The sequence below is a fragment of the Schistocerca nitens genome, chromosome 1 (assembly GCF_023898315.1).
Source record: "Schistocerca nitens isolate TAMUIC-IGC-003100 chromosome 1, iqSchNite1.1, whole genome shotgun sequence".
NCBI lineage: Eukaryota > Metazoa > Arthropoda > Insecta > Orthoptera > Acrididae > Schistocerca > Schistocerca nitens.
Window position 1 is genome coordinate 826,161,023 of NC_064614.1, and position 18,757 is coordinate 826,179,779.

An 18,757-nucleotide genomic window follows, 5' to 3' on the forward strand; every position below is an offset into this window, starting at 1 on the left:
ATTGATAGTTCCTTTAATGATTACACCCACTACTCAATCATATTTCTGACACTCTCATACCACACAATGAGTCACGTTCCTCGACCCTGTCTGCTATAGTAAAATTACAATCTGGTTTTAGTCAGTCCCTACGCTTCTTGCAACTGATCCCATTTCTACAGCTTTGCGCATGTGATCGTTCCAATTTAAGTTGGAGCTGAGAAGAAGTCAGAGAAAGACGCATTCACCACCTTCTGCATCCCGTGTAGAAACAGGACGACCTGAGTTAGTGCAACAGGAGTGTGTTTTGACCATTCGGCGGAAATGCGCGCAATGTGGTACATAGCCAAACTAGATACAGATACTACAGTCCGAAGCAGATCCGCGTCCATTCAAATCAATCAGCCTGACATACTATCATCGTTATTCTCTACCCCCCCCCCCCCCCCAACAGAGAAAAATTACGAACTATAAAAGCCCCACTAAGTTCATCCGATATAGAAGTCACCTAGGCACCGATGCTGGCGCAAAGACGCATAGCTGTGGTGGGGTTCAGTGCGGAGAAAGAGATTTCGCAATACTCCCCAGAACAGCGCAGCATGCAGCCCTCCAAGCATTCCTAATGGTATGCCCCATCCCACACCGAATTTACACCTCAAACTGCTGCTGCTACTGCCACCTGTGCGACACAATCCTATTAAATATACAGCTTTTGATCCATTGCAGAGGTCAGTTTAAGGTTTTATCACCCGTACTGTAGGATGATGAACGTATCCCACAGACTACACTGTAACTCGCAAGAGGCGCTCCCTATGACCCTGTGTCCTTGTTTGGAACATTGTTTTCTAACACGCTGTGTACACTGCCATACATTTTGTTTTTCTGGCATGACTTCGAGGTCTGTCTCAGGTCCTAAACTGACATTAAGACGCTCTGATCCATGGCCTCTCACAGAAAACAAGACATTGCACGGTGTAAATCATTTTGTTACTGCAACTACCATAACACGCGACACACAGTGGATGATTTTAAATAAAAGACAGTTACAACATAAGGAAACTAGAAGAGTTTGCTTGTATTGTGTAGAGTTTCCAAACTGATGTTCGAAAGTGATTGACGACCTCTACATTTAAACTCATCTGTCACAGTGATGGAATACAAGATGGCTCTGCATTCCCTTTCGACTGATTCTTCATATTGCACTCATGTACGCGATCACTGTTTCGCTGCTAGCAGCCCCCAGAAGTTGTCACCCATCCACAAAACTCATTCCCCAGCTCAAACAAGCGTTGTTAGTCAGTCATTATGTGATAACCAACAGCGCACCAATGCACAGATGGGATGGAAAAGACACCGCCGATGTACTGTAATAATAAGCATCACAGTTGATAGCGCGAACAATTTTAGTAATTTTACAGTAATTTCAACACCAGCCAATGATATGACAGCATGTTTCCCCAGTTTCAGTATCATAGCTAACCCGCTCCTTCTATACTTTACGAGTATCACTGGGAATTCAGATGACTGCACAGTACGTCCACTCTGTGTTAATTCTCGAACACATAAATCATCAAAGTATACCAGACAGCGCTCTACATATTTCTAACACCTCGAGCACAGTGCTTAATTTACGATCTATCTCTCTGGGTATGAGAGTCACAGGGAATTCTCGCTGTCTTAGGATAAAATCAGAGTGTGAAAGACGCTCATCACACTGTCATTGACCAACCCGCCCTGCAGCACCGTTACCGAATGAATCTGCAACCGATCAGAAGTATATCGCTACACTCCACGTCCCGTGAATGAATGGAGCTTTCCGAGTCCTCACCCATCTCGAGATGCGCCCATGTCGAGGAGTTTAGCACTCCTTATCGATGTATAGTAACAGATTTCAAAGTGCCGTGATGTAATAGCAGACAGTTAAGAAGAACAAGAAACGAATGATTTTTATGCTCGGTGGAGCTCCAGATGGATGGAGTTTGGCTCATTTTTACGTAAATCAACCAAGCTATCAACTCTAAAGTATTGTTCTAGAGTCTAGGATCGGTACGTGGAAGGTATTGGCAAGAGAGAACATAAACACACGCACTGCTAAGGCTACAACATTCTGCACTTAAAACGGGCTGTAATGTTAGATCTCCTGCGTTTCTGACCTGTCAGTTGTATGGAATGTAGCTTTGTTACTATTTCATTATGAGAAATATATTTCAAGCGCATGACATACATCCTTCTTCCCGGTTTTTCTACGATAAACTATGTTATCGAACCGTAAAACGAAAAAAAATACTTGCATAAAACATTTGCTCTGCGTGATACGAGCACAATATAACTTTCCGGAGACGTATAGTGTCCACTGTTCACATCCGATCACGGTTCATAAATCATACAATGCCTGCATCAGGCCTATATAAAATGATCGTTAGTAGCGGGGGATACCTCCTACAAGGAAACAGATAAACGCATAGCAGCAGCGTCCGGCATGTGAAAATTACAAGTCATTCCGTCACTAACTCTGTAAACAGCACATCTATAGGGCAAATGTGTACACGGTGATTACAGCACCTCACAAGCACCTATCAGTAACTTAGTTATGGGGCTGAAGTCTCGATTTTACACCCAAGATGCGACAGGGGGGATGGAGTACGTCGTATAAATCAAAGTCCGTTTAGAGGAATGTATCAAGTTGCATCACACATGAGATGGAAGTCCTCTGATGACCGACAGGTTTACCGTTAATGATCGCAAGTAGACGGTGCTTTAAACAACATACAGAACACGTGGCTGTATACAACTAGAACGCAGGCTATGTCGCGTCACTGATGCATCCGGACAGAATACTGGAAAAACTGAGCTGCAGCAACTTCTCCTTCTCTAGAATGCATCTGTCAACTGTTAAATAGTACCACGTTACAGCTCCATCTCAATCCATCACCCCGTGCACTCTCTGTTATCCTTTAACGCAGATGCAAGTAAGTTTAGAGGTGAATGGTTCTCTGTCATCCTGAAAAGCGTCACATACAGTAGTCGAGTCGCGTGTATCACTGGTACCTCAATAGACATACAGTATAATGCTGCCTCGACGGAAAAAAATTGATTGCCTCCCTGGTTCCCTTCGTTTCGATGTCGACCTTTTCTCGGATTCCTCTTGTTGCCGCATACATTGTATAGATTTGTTTTAAAAGTGGAAATTCCATCTTGTAAATGATAGAAACAGCTGTCTGTTATGTAGTGGGTCTCGTTGTGCAGATTATCTTATTATGTCAGCGTGCAGATAGACAATATATTACTAGGGCGTTTTTAAAAAGCCACTTCCGACTAACACATGATCGATTATTCATTTGCATACGTTTTCGTCTTGGTATCATTATTAATGAAATCTGTTTTGCGTCTTGTATTTGAAGTGACTTCTTTATTCAAGTAATAACATTTATTCATCCCAAACTGCAATAACGTGACTGCAGTCTGTCCAACAGCATTCTTAATGATGAACGGTTCAGGTAAGCGAACAAAACATAACATTAGGGAATCTATAAATTAGGTTGTTTAATTGTTTATGATATCATTGCAGAATAACATAGGGAAGACTCCAACAGTCCTAAATTCTTAACTTGAAGTATATAAGAAGGACTAATATTTTCTTTGATCTTCATTCTTATAATGACTTTCTTCAAAAGAACACTGTGCATACATTTAATTCATAATTTATTCAATTAAGCAGTATCGTTAACGTGCCAATGCTCCATTTAATTTCTGTCCAGTTTCCTCCAATGAACCATTTAATCAACTGGACACCAAATCTTCGATGATTTCATCATATCATAAAAATAAATTGAATGATGCTTTCGGAAATACTGGGTTGTTTGAGAGAAGGTAATAACATTTCACCATTACTTTGCGAAAATTAAACTATATTTAGTATCTGTACAGGAAATACAGTTGTAAAAGCTACATACCATGGCTCTTATGTGACACTTATTCTGAAGATAATTGTTACACATGCCTCCAGTTTAGTGCCATTCCATGTAAAAATGAGCTGTATGAAATCTGAGCTCCTTGGGATAAGAATTTCGAAATCAGAAAAATCCAGAAAAATAAAACTTCACGTAATATTACTTTTGGATGATGAATTCGTTAATTTCCCAAAGTAGGCGGATTGTTTGCTTAAACTCTTTAACTGAAGCGTTTTCATTCAGCAGACCACACTCGTCCAATTATGTGAGGAGTCAGCGACGTTATTACAGGTAGAGAAAGGGCAGACTGAGCCAAGTCGTTGCTTGTTACGATCTAAGTTGGATCACAACTTGTCGCAGGATCTAAGGTGTGTACAATGTATTCGTCTGTAGTTCATTTATGCCAGAAAATTTATTTTCTCAGGTATTATTCGTGTGAAATAGCTGGAAGCAAGCTACTATCCATCATACAAACTTTAATTGACAAACTTCCTGTTGGCTCCTGTATCGAGTTCTTCGGTCGATGTTTGTCTGATGATTTTTCTGGCGTTTCGTCCGCACGAGTCGCTGGCATCGTCAAAGCTTCATTCTCCATTCACCCTCCACCAGCAATGGAGGGTGAAGCTTTGACAATGCACGTTACTCGATCTGGTGAAACGTCAGAAAAATCATCAAAGAAACATCAGCCGAAGAAGCCGAGAGAGACGTCATCAGGTAGTTTGTCAACAAGTGGCCACGAAAGCCTCAATAATTTTATATTATAATTTTCTTTCACATTTTCCAATCTGCAAATTAACGATTTCAGTTATACCACGAATGAATGAGCTACTTAGCACAGTTTTTATAGACTGAGGACTTAATTTACATTAAAATATCGTAACAGGTAACTCTGTACAAATGCGAGGTATGTACGTTTTTATGATATGTGTTATTCGTAATGAGTAACTTCACTGTGTTACGGCATACTTTTGCCTAACATGATGCTGTGAATACTTATACGTGAGTACGTCACATCTCATTACATGTACCTTGTCGTTAACATTTGCATCAGTTAACAGCATTTAACAGACTCGTGACAGTTTACGCCTGCTGTGTTACTTATGTATTATTTTAATTGCAATACATGAACCGATGATGGTGCTGTGAGACACAACCTTCTGAAAATACTCTCAGAACATCCACTAAGAATAACGCTTCGATAATTAATAAAGTATATTATCATACGCTTGTTCCAACTGGATAGATCCCCAGCCAGTCTGCTATTTATTTTGAATTTTTCGTTGAAATATTTACTCATAATGTTCAAGGATAATTCATTGTGGGCTACGTGCCAAGTAAGATCGTCGCTACAGCAGAGGTTATTTGTTCCTATGGAACGCAAACTGCTAACAATCTGTCCTCTAAGCACTCGCTCTGCGTAGGCATTAGAGATCGTGGGAGAGGAAATCACATGACTTGGTCGCCGTCGGAGAACGTTGGCCCCAGGTCACAAGCTCTTCCACCTAGCTAGGACGTTCTTTCTTTCTGATTCCTTTGAAGATTTTACTTCAGCAATGACTAACTTACAACTCTATTGCAACATCCCTTGTCCCCCGCCGTGACTGGATGGCGCTTTCCAAACCAAGCTTGACATGACCAACTGTACCTCGTGTAAGGAATAATCTTCCTGTTTGTTCATAAAAATCTATGTCTATGATTTAACTCCGCCTAAAGGCTCCCTCACATTGACTAACCTGACCAGGCTCACTGTTCAGCTGTATACTGTAGTCTATTACTATATTTCGATTTTTTTCGTTAAGGTACAGTCACTCATAACCTTACTTTCGCCATCAGCTGATGAACTGCGCAGCAGACAGCTCTCCCTATACAGGCAGTTTTGAAGCTGACATGCAAACAAAGAATGACTGCTTGTGACAGATGAGACTAGCCCTCTTCGACTTTTTTCATATTTACGTGATCTAAAAGTCAGCGCCCAGACATTAGTTGCCTAAAGCACCGCGGTGTCATTCGCATAAAAAACCTCGAAAAAACTGTCTTTGAGGATTTTAAAGTACTGTTAATTATAAAAAAAATTTCGAAATCAGAACATAATTGCTCTTAGCTGAGTCTAGTAATCATAGTGTTGCTGCTTCGAATCTCCAAGTGGGAAATATTTTTCTACTGTTACTTATAGTCTATATTTATTATCAAATATAAATGCTAAGTAAAAAATGTTTAACCACACATTTTTAACAAAAGTAGCTTCTTTTTATTTTAAATTACTGGTTGTATGACAAAAAAAAGATTAAAATTTTACACAGACATGGAAATGGACTATTATTAGATGAAAAAATCATACACAGCAGTAATGTTGTTCAATCTCTGGTAACAAAAAGTATTTCATCCTCTTTTTGAAGTATCGCATTTTCGTACCAAATTTTCATTTTTTGTAAATACTTCCATTTCCATGTGATTAGGTAATTATAAATAAAGATATGCCACTTTTATTTAAAAACTATGATTCATTGTACGTTAACGTACATTTATTTTTGTTAAGGTATACGAAATAGAAGTAAATGTAAAAATATCTATTGGTACTAACGAGATTGGAACAATCAAAGCATTACAATATCAAGCACTTAGCTACTGGCGATTATGATAATTAGTTGGAAATGTTTTATGCTTAACAGCGGTCAGAAATCTTCTACTTTTCAAATAAGATTTATTTTATTATGCACGGTACTGCTTTAGGAAATTCTACGTGTGTGGCGAAAATCGAACCAATTCGTAAGGTCTCCCTGTTAGAAATATAATGCTAGGGGCACTGCATTAGATCTACTTAGCACGATAGCAGTAGTTTGTGTAAAAGAAGGCTTTTCGTTAAACATAGTTTAATATGAAACTGGCTCGGAAAATGTTTAGGATAAGACTGACACGGGATTAGCCCTTGTTAATGAACATCATAGGAGATGCCATTTATTGAACTGTGTGGCACGTGTAGCAGGTCTGCCTGAGAAATAGAAGCAACAGCAGACTCAGGGTGTAAGGATTATTTGAGAGCTCCTGACCCTTCAATTTGCCCCTGAGAGAGACATCAGGCTATCGAGGTGGCACTCACTCTGCTGCTCCTTACTCAACACCTCATGCACTCGTGACAAAGTTGTCAAATCGACGTGCGCTGTTGCTTCATCTTGTTGAAAAAATCCATATAATCGTGCACTTTCTGCAAACTGATCCACGTATGGATTAAACCGTTTCTAGACATAACAGTTAGAATTAACAGTTTGGTGAAAGACTCGTGCTATGATGCCGGCACAAGACATTGCGCACCAAAGAACAACCTTGAGATTTTATAGCGTCTCCTCAAAGCAGTGACAGAGATTTTCTGACGCACATTGTTGCGTGTTCTGACGGTCTGAACCGGGCCTAATCTAAAGAAATGAAAAAGAGGATCCGGAAATTCTGATTCTATTTCGCTCAGATATCATCGGCAGAATTCAACACACGAAAGTTCGTCCGGACGCTTTAACTCGTGCTCAACAGAAAATCTATAAGGATGCAGATGCAAGTCCTTTTTGATAATATTTCGACACGACGATCTGCTGGTAGGCACTTGCACATGAACGGCGTTTAGAATTCATCGGACTTTGTTCCAGGTTTTCCTTCAGTCGAGTAACGTTTTCTGGCGTTCGAAATCTTTTCAGATAGTTACGGATTTCATTCCCGACAGAGTCCGTTTTATGCCAGTTTCTCACAAAGTTTTGCATTCCAAACTGTACTGGATGTCTTGGCACAAGGTTTCCAGTCTAAAACTTTTGCACAAGTATGGTGAGAATGCAGGCTGTCTAGGCATATGCTGTTGGTCAAAAGCTCTAGGGTTTCCGGCCAGATGGCAGTCTTAAAATAACGCAACATTTCGACAAGTGTCAACTCATCATCTTTGGCGAAGTGTCGAGATATGGGGATGCTGTGATATTTATACTAGCGGAGTGCCCCCCCCCCCCGCCCCCCACCTGGGTATGGGGGCCGGGTACTATCCGGCCAGCGGGTGGGCGGAGGGGCGAGGCTGCAGTGGTGGGGCAGCAGGTGCTTTGTTCGCATCTCCGAGCGAGCATTCCGGCCGCGTCTCGCGCGATGGACGCTACTGGTTACGCTCTCGTCGTATTGCCGCTAACGCCGAATTTCGTGGTGCACTTAGTTGGTATCCTTTGTCTCTGTTGACATGACTGTCGTAAATCCGTATTTTAATGGATTCCTTTATGACGCTGTCGCTGTTCGCGCACATTTTCCACGAACTGTAATTCTCGTAGCTCTCGACAAGGAACCCGCTCTGTTTTATCACGAGCACCATTTACTGTTCCCTGAACACGTCTGCTCCTCTCTCTCACTCAAACTTAATGGCTCAGCAAAGTAGTCGGGATAGAGCTAGACAAGCTCAAGTATTGTGGCATGAATGGGACAGTGCACAAATGGTTTAATTCGTACCTAACTGGAAGAGTGCAGAAAGTTGAAATAAGCAGTTCTCATAATATGCAAAGATCAGCACATTCCTCAAACTGGGGAACTATCAATAATGGGGTTCCACAAGGGTCGGTCTTGGGTTCTTTGTTGTTCTTAATATATATTAATGACTTGCCATTCTATATTCATGAAGAGGCAAAGTTAGTTCTCTTTGCTGATGATACAAGTATTGTAATCACACCTGACAAACAAGAATTAACTGATGAAATTGTCAATAATGTCTTTCAGAAAATTACTAAGTGGTTCCTTGTAAATGGACTCTCACTGAATTTTGATAAGACACAGTACATACAGTTCCGTGCAGTAAATGGTATGACTCCATTAATAAATATAGACCTTAATCAGAAGCATATAGCTAAGGTAGAATATTCAAAATTTTTAGGTGTGTCCACTGATGAGAGATTAAATTGGAAGAAACACGTTGATGATCTGCTGTAACGTTTGAGTTCAGCTACTTATGCAATAAGGGTCATTGCAAATTTTGGTGATAAACATCTTAGTAAATTAGCTTACTACGCCTATTTTCACTCATTGCTCGCATATGGCATCATATTTTGGGGTAATTCATCACTGAGGAATAAAGTATTTATTGCACAAAAGCATGTAATCAGAATAATAGTTGGAGTCCACCCAACATCATCCTGCAGACATTTATTTAAGGATCTAGGGATATTCACAGTAGCTTCTCAGTATATATACTCTCTTATGAAATTTGTTATTAACAACCAAACCCAGTTCAAAAGTAATAGCAGTGTGCATAACTACAATAGTAGGAGAAAGGATGATCTTCACTATCCAAGATTAAATGAAACTCTGGCACAGAAAGGGGTGAATTATACTGCCACTCAAGTCTTTGGTCACTTACTAAATAGTACCAAAAGTCTGACAGATAACCAACAAGTATTTAAGAAGTAATTAAAAGAATTTCTGAAAGACAACTCTTTCTACTCCATAAAGGAATTTTTAGATATAAATTAAGAAAAAGAGTTGTTATATTAACTTAATTATGTTGTTAAATTAACTTAATTATGTCATGTATTGGAAAATTTGACTCGTTCCACATCTTTACGAAATATCGTATTCATGATCCATGGAACTAATCGAGGTAGCTAGCATATTCTGTGGCGGACAGTACTCCTGTTCATTAACAAGTGCCCTTCCGAATCAGTCGTATACATCATCAATAAACACTTCCGGGCTAAGTTACCGTGGTCGATCTGTAGAACTTCTTCTCCCTGACGTTTAGTTCTCAACTACGGAGAACATCTTCCGAGGTGAGTCAACGACTGGCTGCTAGGAGCTGGGGCCGCCGCTTATATGGATATCGTAGAGGGCGCCACCGCACGTCACGTGGCGTCGATGTGCAGCTATCTCTGGCTATCGTCTGTTCTCTCGATTGCAGGCAATCGATTGTCACGTGATTGATGCAACGTCGACCGCCATATCTTATCAATTTTAATCCCTCTTCTTTACGATTAAAATTGTATTGATGTTTGTGGATTTCAATTGCCTCTCTATACATACGTGTATAATAATGCGACGTCCTCGCTAGCACGTTTGTTTCACCAAATTTTATTTCGTGATCTCCATCCTTAAAAACATGTTCCGCTACTGCCGATTTGACGATATGTCCCAAGCGACAGTTTCTTTTGTGCTCCGTCAACCGTGTATTGATGCTTCTTTTTGTAGTTCCTATGTAAACCCTGCCACAACTGCACGGAATTTATTATACCCCTGTGGTGGCTAGGGGGTGACGAGCATCTTTTGTTGATCTTAGGCATTCACTAATTTTCTTAGTAGGTCTGAAAATGGTATCTACGTGAAACTTGGCTAGTACTTTCCCAATGCGATCCGTGATATTATGGATGAACGGAAGAAATACTTTTCCAGCTGATGGTTGTTGCTGTCTCCTATTTTTAGGCATTTTTCTATTTCGGTGAAGTGCTCGGTTAATCTCGTTTTTCGTATAGCCATTTTTCGCAAAGGCCATTCGTAAATGATTTAGTTCTTCTTGTAAGTAGCCTGGTTCACAAATATTATTGGCCCTATCCACTAATGTTTTTATGAGCCCCCTCTTTTGCCTAGGGTGGTGGTTTGAGTTCTTATGGAGGTAGCGATCAGTATGTGTACCTACCTCCATAAGAACTCAAACCACCACCCTAGGCAAAAGAGGGGGGTCATAAAAACATTACTGGATAGGGCCAATAATATTTGTGAACCAGGCTACTTACAAGAAGAACTAAATCATTTAAGAATGGCCTTTGCGAAAAATGGCTATACGAAAAACGAGATTTACCGAGCACTTCACCCAAATAGAAAAATGCCTAAAAATAGGAGACAGCAACAACCATCAGCTGGAAAAGTATTTCTTCCGTTCATCCATAATATCACGGATCGCATTGGGAAAGTACTAGCCAAGTTTCACGTAGATACCATTTTCAGACCTACTAAGAAAATTAGTGAATGCCTAAGATCAACAAAAGATGCTCGTCACCCCCTAGCCACCCCAGGGGTATATAAAATTCCGTGCAGTTGTGGCAGGGTTTACATAGGAACTACAAAAAGAAGCATCAATACACGGTTGACGGAGCACAAAAGAAACTGTCGCTTGGGACTTATCGACAAATCGGCAGTAGCGGAACATGTTTTTAAGGATGGAGATCACGAAATAAAATTTGGTGAAACAAGCGTGCTAGCGAGGACGTCGCATTATTATACAAGTATGTATAGCGAGGCAATTGAAATCCACAAACATCAATACAATTTTAATCGTAAAGAAGAAGGATTAAAATTGGATAAGATATGGCGGTCGACGTTGCATCAATCACGTGACAATCGATTGCCTGCAATCGAGAGAACAGACGATAGCCAGAGATAGCTGCACATCGACGCCACGTGACGTGCGGTGGCGCCCTCTACGATATCCATATAAGCGGCGGCCCCAGCTCCTAGCAGCCAGTCGTTGACTCACCTCGGAAGATGTTCTCCGTAGTTGAGAACGAAACGTCAGGGAGAAGAAGTTCTACAGATCGACCACGGCAACTTAGCCCGGAAGTGTTTATTGATGAAGACGCCGGCCGTGAAAGCCTACATGGAATGAGTCGTATAAATTTTTTCCGAGCCAGTTTTATTTTGTCCGCCCAGTGGAAACTGAGAGGTCTCGTGAGCTATGTCGAGAAAATGAGGACGAAAAGCGAGGGTAAAAATGTGTACAGGCAAGCGACGGCGTGGCGGCGAGCGAGCCGGAGCTGTTGTCGCTGATCCGCGGCGAGGTGCTGCTGGCCGACCCCGGCGTGTCGTGGGACGACGTGGCCGGCCTGGAGGCGGCGCGCGACGCCCTGCGCGAGGCTACCGTGCTGCCGCTGCGCCTGCCCGGATACTTCAGCGGCATCCGCACGCCCTGCCGCGCCCTGCTGCTCGTGCGTCCCTCACCGATAGAAAGAAAATATGTTATGTGGACACGTGCCCGGAAACGCTTAATTTCCATGTTAGAGCTCATTTTAGTTTCGTTCTTCCACCTATGCTCAATGGAGCACGTTGTCATGATTTCATACGGGATACTCTACCTGTGCTGCTAGAACATGTGCCTTTACAAGTACTCGCAACATGTGGTTCATGCACGATGGAGCTCCTGCACATTTCAGTCGAAGTGTTCGTACGCTTCTCAACAACAGATTCGGTGACCGATGGATTGGTAGAGGCGGACCAATTCCGTGGTCTCCACGCTCTCCTGGCCTCAACCCTCTTGACTTTCACTTATGGGGGCATTTGAAAGCTCTTGTCTACGCAACCCCGGTACCAAATGTAGAGACTCTTCGTGCTCGTATTGTGGACGGCTGTGATACAATATGCCATTTTCCAGGGCTGCATCAGCGCATCAGGGATTCCGTGCGACGGAGGGTGGATGCATGTATCCTCGCTAACGGAGGACATTTTGAACATTTCCTGTAACAAAGTGTTCGAAGTCACGCTGGTACGTTTTGTTGCTGTGTGTTTCCATTCCATGATTAATGTGATTTCAAGAGAAGTAATAAAATGAGCTCTAAAATGGAAAGTAAGCGTTTCCGGACACATGTCCACATAACATATTTTCTTTCTTTGTGTGTGACGAATGTTTCCTGAAAGTTTGGCCGTACCTTTTTGCAACACCCTGTATTTATTATTTTTCGGTCGCCTAACCGTGGAGAGGTTGTAGGACAACTGAGGGCCGGCCGCGGTGGTCTCGCGGTTCTAGGCGCGCAGTCCGGAACCGCGCGACTGCTACGGTCGCAGGTTCGAATCCTGCCTCGGGCATGGATGTGTGTGATGTCCTTAGGTTAGTTAGGTTTAACTAGTTCTAAGTTCTAGGGGACTGATGACCTAAGATGTTAAGTCCCATAGTGCTCAGAGCCATTTGAACCATTTTGACAACTGAGGGATCTCGAAATCTAAGTCAAGTCTGACTATAATAGATATTATTTGCTCTTTGTAGTGCTCACACTTCACATAAAATTGACAGAGAGTGAAGTTCTCTAAAATATCAACAGAAATTACACAAGATCAAATGAAATGACTGTATGGCATTGATGGCTGGGAGTCCCCACCTCGGGAAGTTCGGACACCGTGTTGCAAGTTTTTTCAGTTGGCGCCACATTGGATGACTTGCGTGTCGATCATGATGGTACAATGATGAGACAATACAACACCCAGTTCCCGAGTGGAGAAAATCTCCGATCCGGCCGCAAATCGAACGTAGGCCCACTGCACGACAGTCACATACGCTCACCACTCAGCGGATAGAAATTACACAAAATGATTCTAACACTTTGGGGATGCCAAATTACACGGAAGACTGCAACTGCAAAACACATCAAGATTTCTTCATCTGCGCAGCTGGTGAGTTCAAAGATAACAAGACAAAAGAGGCAAAAAACTGTAATCAAATAGGTAACACAAGATGCGTGACAGAGCAAATAAACTGCGAGCTAGTCAGAATATACACCGTGCTACAGCAATTGCGGCAACTACATTTCACCAAAAGTCAACCAGAGTGCACCAATCAGCTCCAGACGGCAGCCAGGAGATGAATAATCGAGACAATTCCTATTCTGCTCCCAACTCCCAACTTTTTTTAAAAAAAAAAAAGAAAAAGAAAACTCCGCGTGGAGAGGACGGCTCAATGCTGTCGCCAATGTGACGAACCAGAATATTGCGCATTGCACGAAGAAAACGGGGAACGCAACAGAATCATCCCACTCTGGGCATCCAAAATGCACCCTAACAAACAGAAGGTCGGTACTGGAAACTCTCAGTGTCCCATTAATTAGACAGTCTCTTCAAGCCATCCACTATGGCGAGGGTGACTCATTCGATTGGATAAACCAAAATTTTGGATCAAAAGCAACGGACTTTTTCACACTGCTCGAACAATGGCACGGATCCCTCCTTTCATGTTAGTACAGAAAAGGCCAAAACGTGAGTTATTCAATGGCGACACGGTGGACTCTGCCTGCAATAAGGACAACTGCTGGCTCTAGCCTACAAAAGCACGGTTGCGGCCCCACTTCCGTGAAACTGCTCAACTTCCAGGCGATGTCCGCCCCTCCTGATGACACTCACTGACACCTTTCTGCCATCAAACAGGACCTAGAGGCCACACAGGGAGCACAGCTTCCCATCGACAAAAACACAAATCTTTCCTCAAAGGAAACATGCCCAGTATTTTCATAAAATAAACACGAAATTGTGGCACAGAAATGAAATATTGTGTGACAGTCATATCACAGTTTTAAAAAATCGGTGTAGCTGTATGTCCAAGAGCACAGAAACAAATGATACAGAGTCTGAAGACAAACTCTAAAAGTTTCTTTTACAATGTTTATAAAAGCTGTGTGTCCACCCTCGTCACACGGCGCAGATTTAATCGGTAGTTCATTTCTGTCCATACCCGATTCAGCGTAGGAGTGATGGTAAGAGCAGTTTCTGCGATGAATTGTCGCAAGTCTTCGAGGATCTGTGGTGGAGATGGAACACAGACACTATCCTTGATCTAACACCACAAAAAAATACCACAGGGCGTCGAGTCCAGCGACTGCGGTAGTCAGTCGAATAGAGCCAGATCAGTGGTCACAACATGGACTATATAGCGGTGTCGCAGTGTCTCATTCAGGTAATCTAGTACACAGCTGTGGAAATGTTGTGGAGCGCTATCTTGCTATCAATGCCAAGTTCTGGCATGAATCACAATTGCAGCATGTCGAGGTGGGTGATGCACTTGGCAGTTCTCTCAGTGAAGAACACAGCACTGGGTACAGGGTGAATCAAAAAGAATCATCCGCTCTAAAAAACATCATAACTTTTATGTTATTTGATGACTGGGTGTTGTGTGATGTCCTTAGGTTAGTTAGGTTTAAGTAGTTCTAAGTTCTAGGGGGCTGATGACCATAGATGTTAAGTCCCATAGTGCTCAGAGCCATTTGAACCATTTTTTATTATGTTATTTGAGATATGTGCTTGAACAATGTGCTGCTGGAAAGAACAAACTCTCGAGTTTTACATGGTTCACGATAGGTAGCAACAGTGTGCGCCCACTTCAGTTCTAATAAAAATAGTGTCAGGACAACAGAAAGCGCGTTGAATTCTACGTTTTGCGTAGTGCGGGTCAGGAATACTTGTTCAGCTTGGCCGGCCGGTGTGGCCGTGCGGTTCTAGGCGCTTCAGTCTGGAACCGCATGACCGCTACGGTCGCAGGTTCGAATCATGCCTCGGGCATGGATGTGTGTGATGTCCTTAGGTTAGTTAGGTTTAAGTAGTTCTAAGTTCTAGGGGACTGATGACCTCAGATGTTAAGTCCCATAGTGCTCAGAGCCATTTGAACCATTTTTGTTCAGCTTGACTTTCGTACTGGGTATTGTGTGGATCCTCCTACAGCACAGACCATTAGACGATGATATGAACAATTCCGAGAAACAGGTTGTTTGTGTAGAGGCAAGTCGCGAGCCGTCTCCCTTAGTCTGACACAGGCGTCTAAGGCATCCGCCATAGTTTCATGAGGAGCCGCAGAAATCCGTTCGCGTGCAGCTCGACAGCTCAACATGCCCCCGATGTCCGTCTGGCGTGTGTTACGTCGACGTTTACACATGAAACCTTACACAATTCAGCTACTGTAAGTTCTTCGTGGAGGTGACAAACAACAACGTGTATTCTGTAATTTCGTTCTTAGCAAGATGGAGGATGATGGAGGATGACAGTCTTCTTCCAGGGTTAGTGTTTAATGACGAGGTAACATTCCCCTTAAATGGAAAGGTGAACCGTCATAATATGAGAATATGGGGTAGGAAACGACCACATGAAGTTGTACAACATGTGAGGGACTCTCCAAAATTTAGCGTGCTTTGTGTATTTTCACGGGAAAAGGTGTATGGCCCATTTTTCTTTGCCGAGAACACTGTTACAGGAAGCACATATCTCAATATGCTTGAGATCTGTCTTTTCACACAGATGGAGACTCATTCGAACGACTTCATAAACCAACAGGATGGGGCACGGTCACACTGGCATCTGGAAGAGCGGGAATTTTTGAATCAAAGTATTACTGAAAGATGGATTGGTCACACTGAACCAAATGATTCAGCCTTACATCACTGGCCCCCAAGGTCACTGGATCTGGCTGTATGTGATTATTTCTTTTGCGAGTTTTCAAAAGACTCTGTTTATATACCTCCGTAATCAACAACAATGAATGAACTGAGACATTGCATAACAACATCTCTGGAAGCTATAACTCAAGACGTGCTCGATGCAGTGTGGGAACAATTTGAATACCACATTGACATATGCCGTGCATCACAAGGAGGGCATATTGAATTCCTATAAAAAGGTATGAAAACAATTTTTTTTGTTTCCCGTTCATAAAAAAACAAAATTCATTGTGTATGTTTAATAGTTCGAGAATATATAAATATAGACGTTCCAAATTAGATGATTCTTTTTGATACTCCCCGTACCTTAATTTTTCCACAATGTCGGACGTGTTCAACAGTTGCATGTGGATTCTCTGTCCCTCTGATGCAAGTGCTGTGTCGGTTGACTTCCTCTGAGAGATGAAAAGTAACTTTGCCAGTGAAGATTAATTGGCTCCCGAAGACGTCATTTACAAGATGGTTATCCATATCAGTGCACAGCTGCAGATAGTACAATTTGTCGTCATAATTTGTGGCTTGCAGTAGCTGCAATTTGTACGGCTTCATTCTCAGTAGCTTAAGAAGGATTTTTCCCACTGTTGGTTTAATGACATTCAGTGCTGCACTAGCTCGATGGGTTGACTGTGGGACTTCTCAATGTCACAAGGCTCTCTCATGGTCCACTGTCTGTTCGGTCACGCTCGCCCGGCCCGAACGTTTTGCACCGTATAAACAACCATTTTAATCGAATTTCTTGTGGTCTCTTATGAAACTTGTCATGGAAAGCTCTTTGCACACTCACTGCCGATTGGAACGGGTAAATGGTTCAAATGGCTCTGAGCACTATGAGACTTAACATCTGTGGTCATCAGTCCCCTAGAACTTAGAACTACTTAAACCTAACTAACCTAAGGACATCACAAACATCCATGCCCGAGGCAGGATTCGACCCCTCGACCGTAGCAGTCGCGCGGTTCCGGACTGAGCGCCTAGAACCGCTAGACCACCGCGGCCGGCGGAACGGGTAAATTGTAGCACATAAAATGCTTTCTGTGTGTAGTTCTCCACCATTTTTAGCAACTACGGTTGACTGCGCACTTGCTGGCAGTTTTCCAATCTAACTCGCCGGTGCCGCATAAAAAAAAAAATTAGTTTTTGTCTTTCATTTAGTGCATCGTTTGTTACGTAACGGTTACCCATTTACCTGCAGCAATTTTTTAATGTTTCATGGAATTTGTGCTTACCCTGCATAAAAAAGGCACATGTCTTACGTTTCGTCGGTCTCGTGTTTGGAAAGGCGGATCGTGGAGGGCTACCATGATCAGGATAGATTTCGATATACGACTGCACCATGTCGTATTAGTTTGGTCACATTTGCCATAAACGGAAATTATCCACTTCTCTGACTATCGTGGTGTCGCTGTGGCCTTCAGTCCGAAGAATGGTTTCATGCAGCTCACCACGTCAGTCTACCATGTGGAAGCCACTTCATCTTGCATAACTACTGTAACCTTCGTACAGTCAAACTTGGTTGCTGTATTCCAGTCTTGGACTCCGCCTAATATTTTACCCCACACTTCTTACCATTATCAATTCAATGAGTACATTTCTTTTCATGTCCTACTAACAGAAGCAAGCAGTAGCTAACCTGGAATATGCGTGAATGTTTTTCCCTCTATTGTTATTTCATTCCCTCGCCTTTCAGGGTGAGTGTGGGCTGCCAGCGGTAACACCACTCTTCAGCAGAAAGCGTTTATAAAATATGCAAGCCGGCCGCGGTGGTCTCGCGGTTCTAGGCGCGCAGTCCGGAACCGTGCGACTGCTACGGTCGCAGGTTCGAATCCTGCCTCGGGCATGGATGTGTGTGATGTCCTTAGGTTAGTTAGGTTTAAGTAGTTCTAAGTTCTAGGGGACTGATGACCACAGCAGTTGAGTCCCATAGTGCTCAGAGCCATTTGAACCATTTTGAAAATATGCAAGCATAAATTTCTAATAATTTGGATGGATGTTTTTTTTTTTAAATACAAAGCACTTCACTTCAATGCACTTAGTTTTAGAATGGGAGTAGTGCATGAGGCTGCCTGGCGAGAGAGTTTTCTGGAAAGGGATGGAGAAGGTGGACAGCATGAACACGAACCCAGCTTTTGGAAAGGGAGGGAGGAACGTGGGGGCAAGAAATACCTCTGTGCGGAGAGGAAAAGGAGTATTCTTTTAAAGCCGGAAGGATGGGTAAAGCTCTGGATAAATTTTCTGTTCCATCAGAGAAAGTTGGTTAAAGTGGCGAGTTCATAGGTATAAGGTTGGAGGGATACGTTGGTACAAGTGCGGGAGAGAGCGAGGGTTAGCAATAATCTTGGATGAGACGACACGATGGTTGGTGGCAAGTTCAGGAGATGTAAGAAATCCGCAGGTAAAGAAAGACAGACACCTGAGTCACTTTCTGTGTTCCTTCGGATTACTGGTTCCGACCTTTGTCATAGGTCATCTTCAGATCCAAATGTACTTGTTGTGCATCGCAGATCATCAGAGAGAGGCATCAGTTAACCCCTGATAGTGAACTGTATCTCTCTGTCCGAACAGTCCTCGGAAGCCCAACGGTACCGACCGACCGCCGTGTATCCTCAGGCGATAGGCGTCACTGGACACGGATACGGTGGGCCATGTGGT

General features: G+C 42.7%; 1 protein-coding gene across 1 annotated transcript in view; it reads left to right on the forward strand.

Annotated features, from left to right (window-relative positions):
* LOC126205577 (uncharacterized) overlaps positions 1–18,757 on the forward strand; it is a 326,088-nt gene that overhangs the window by 41,677 nt on the left and 265,654 nt on the right. The window lies entirely within an intron of this gene.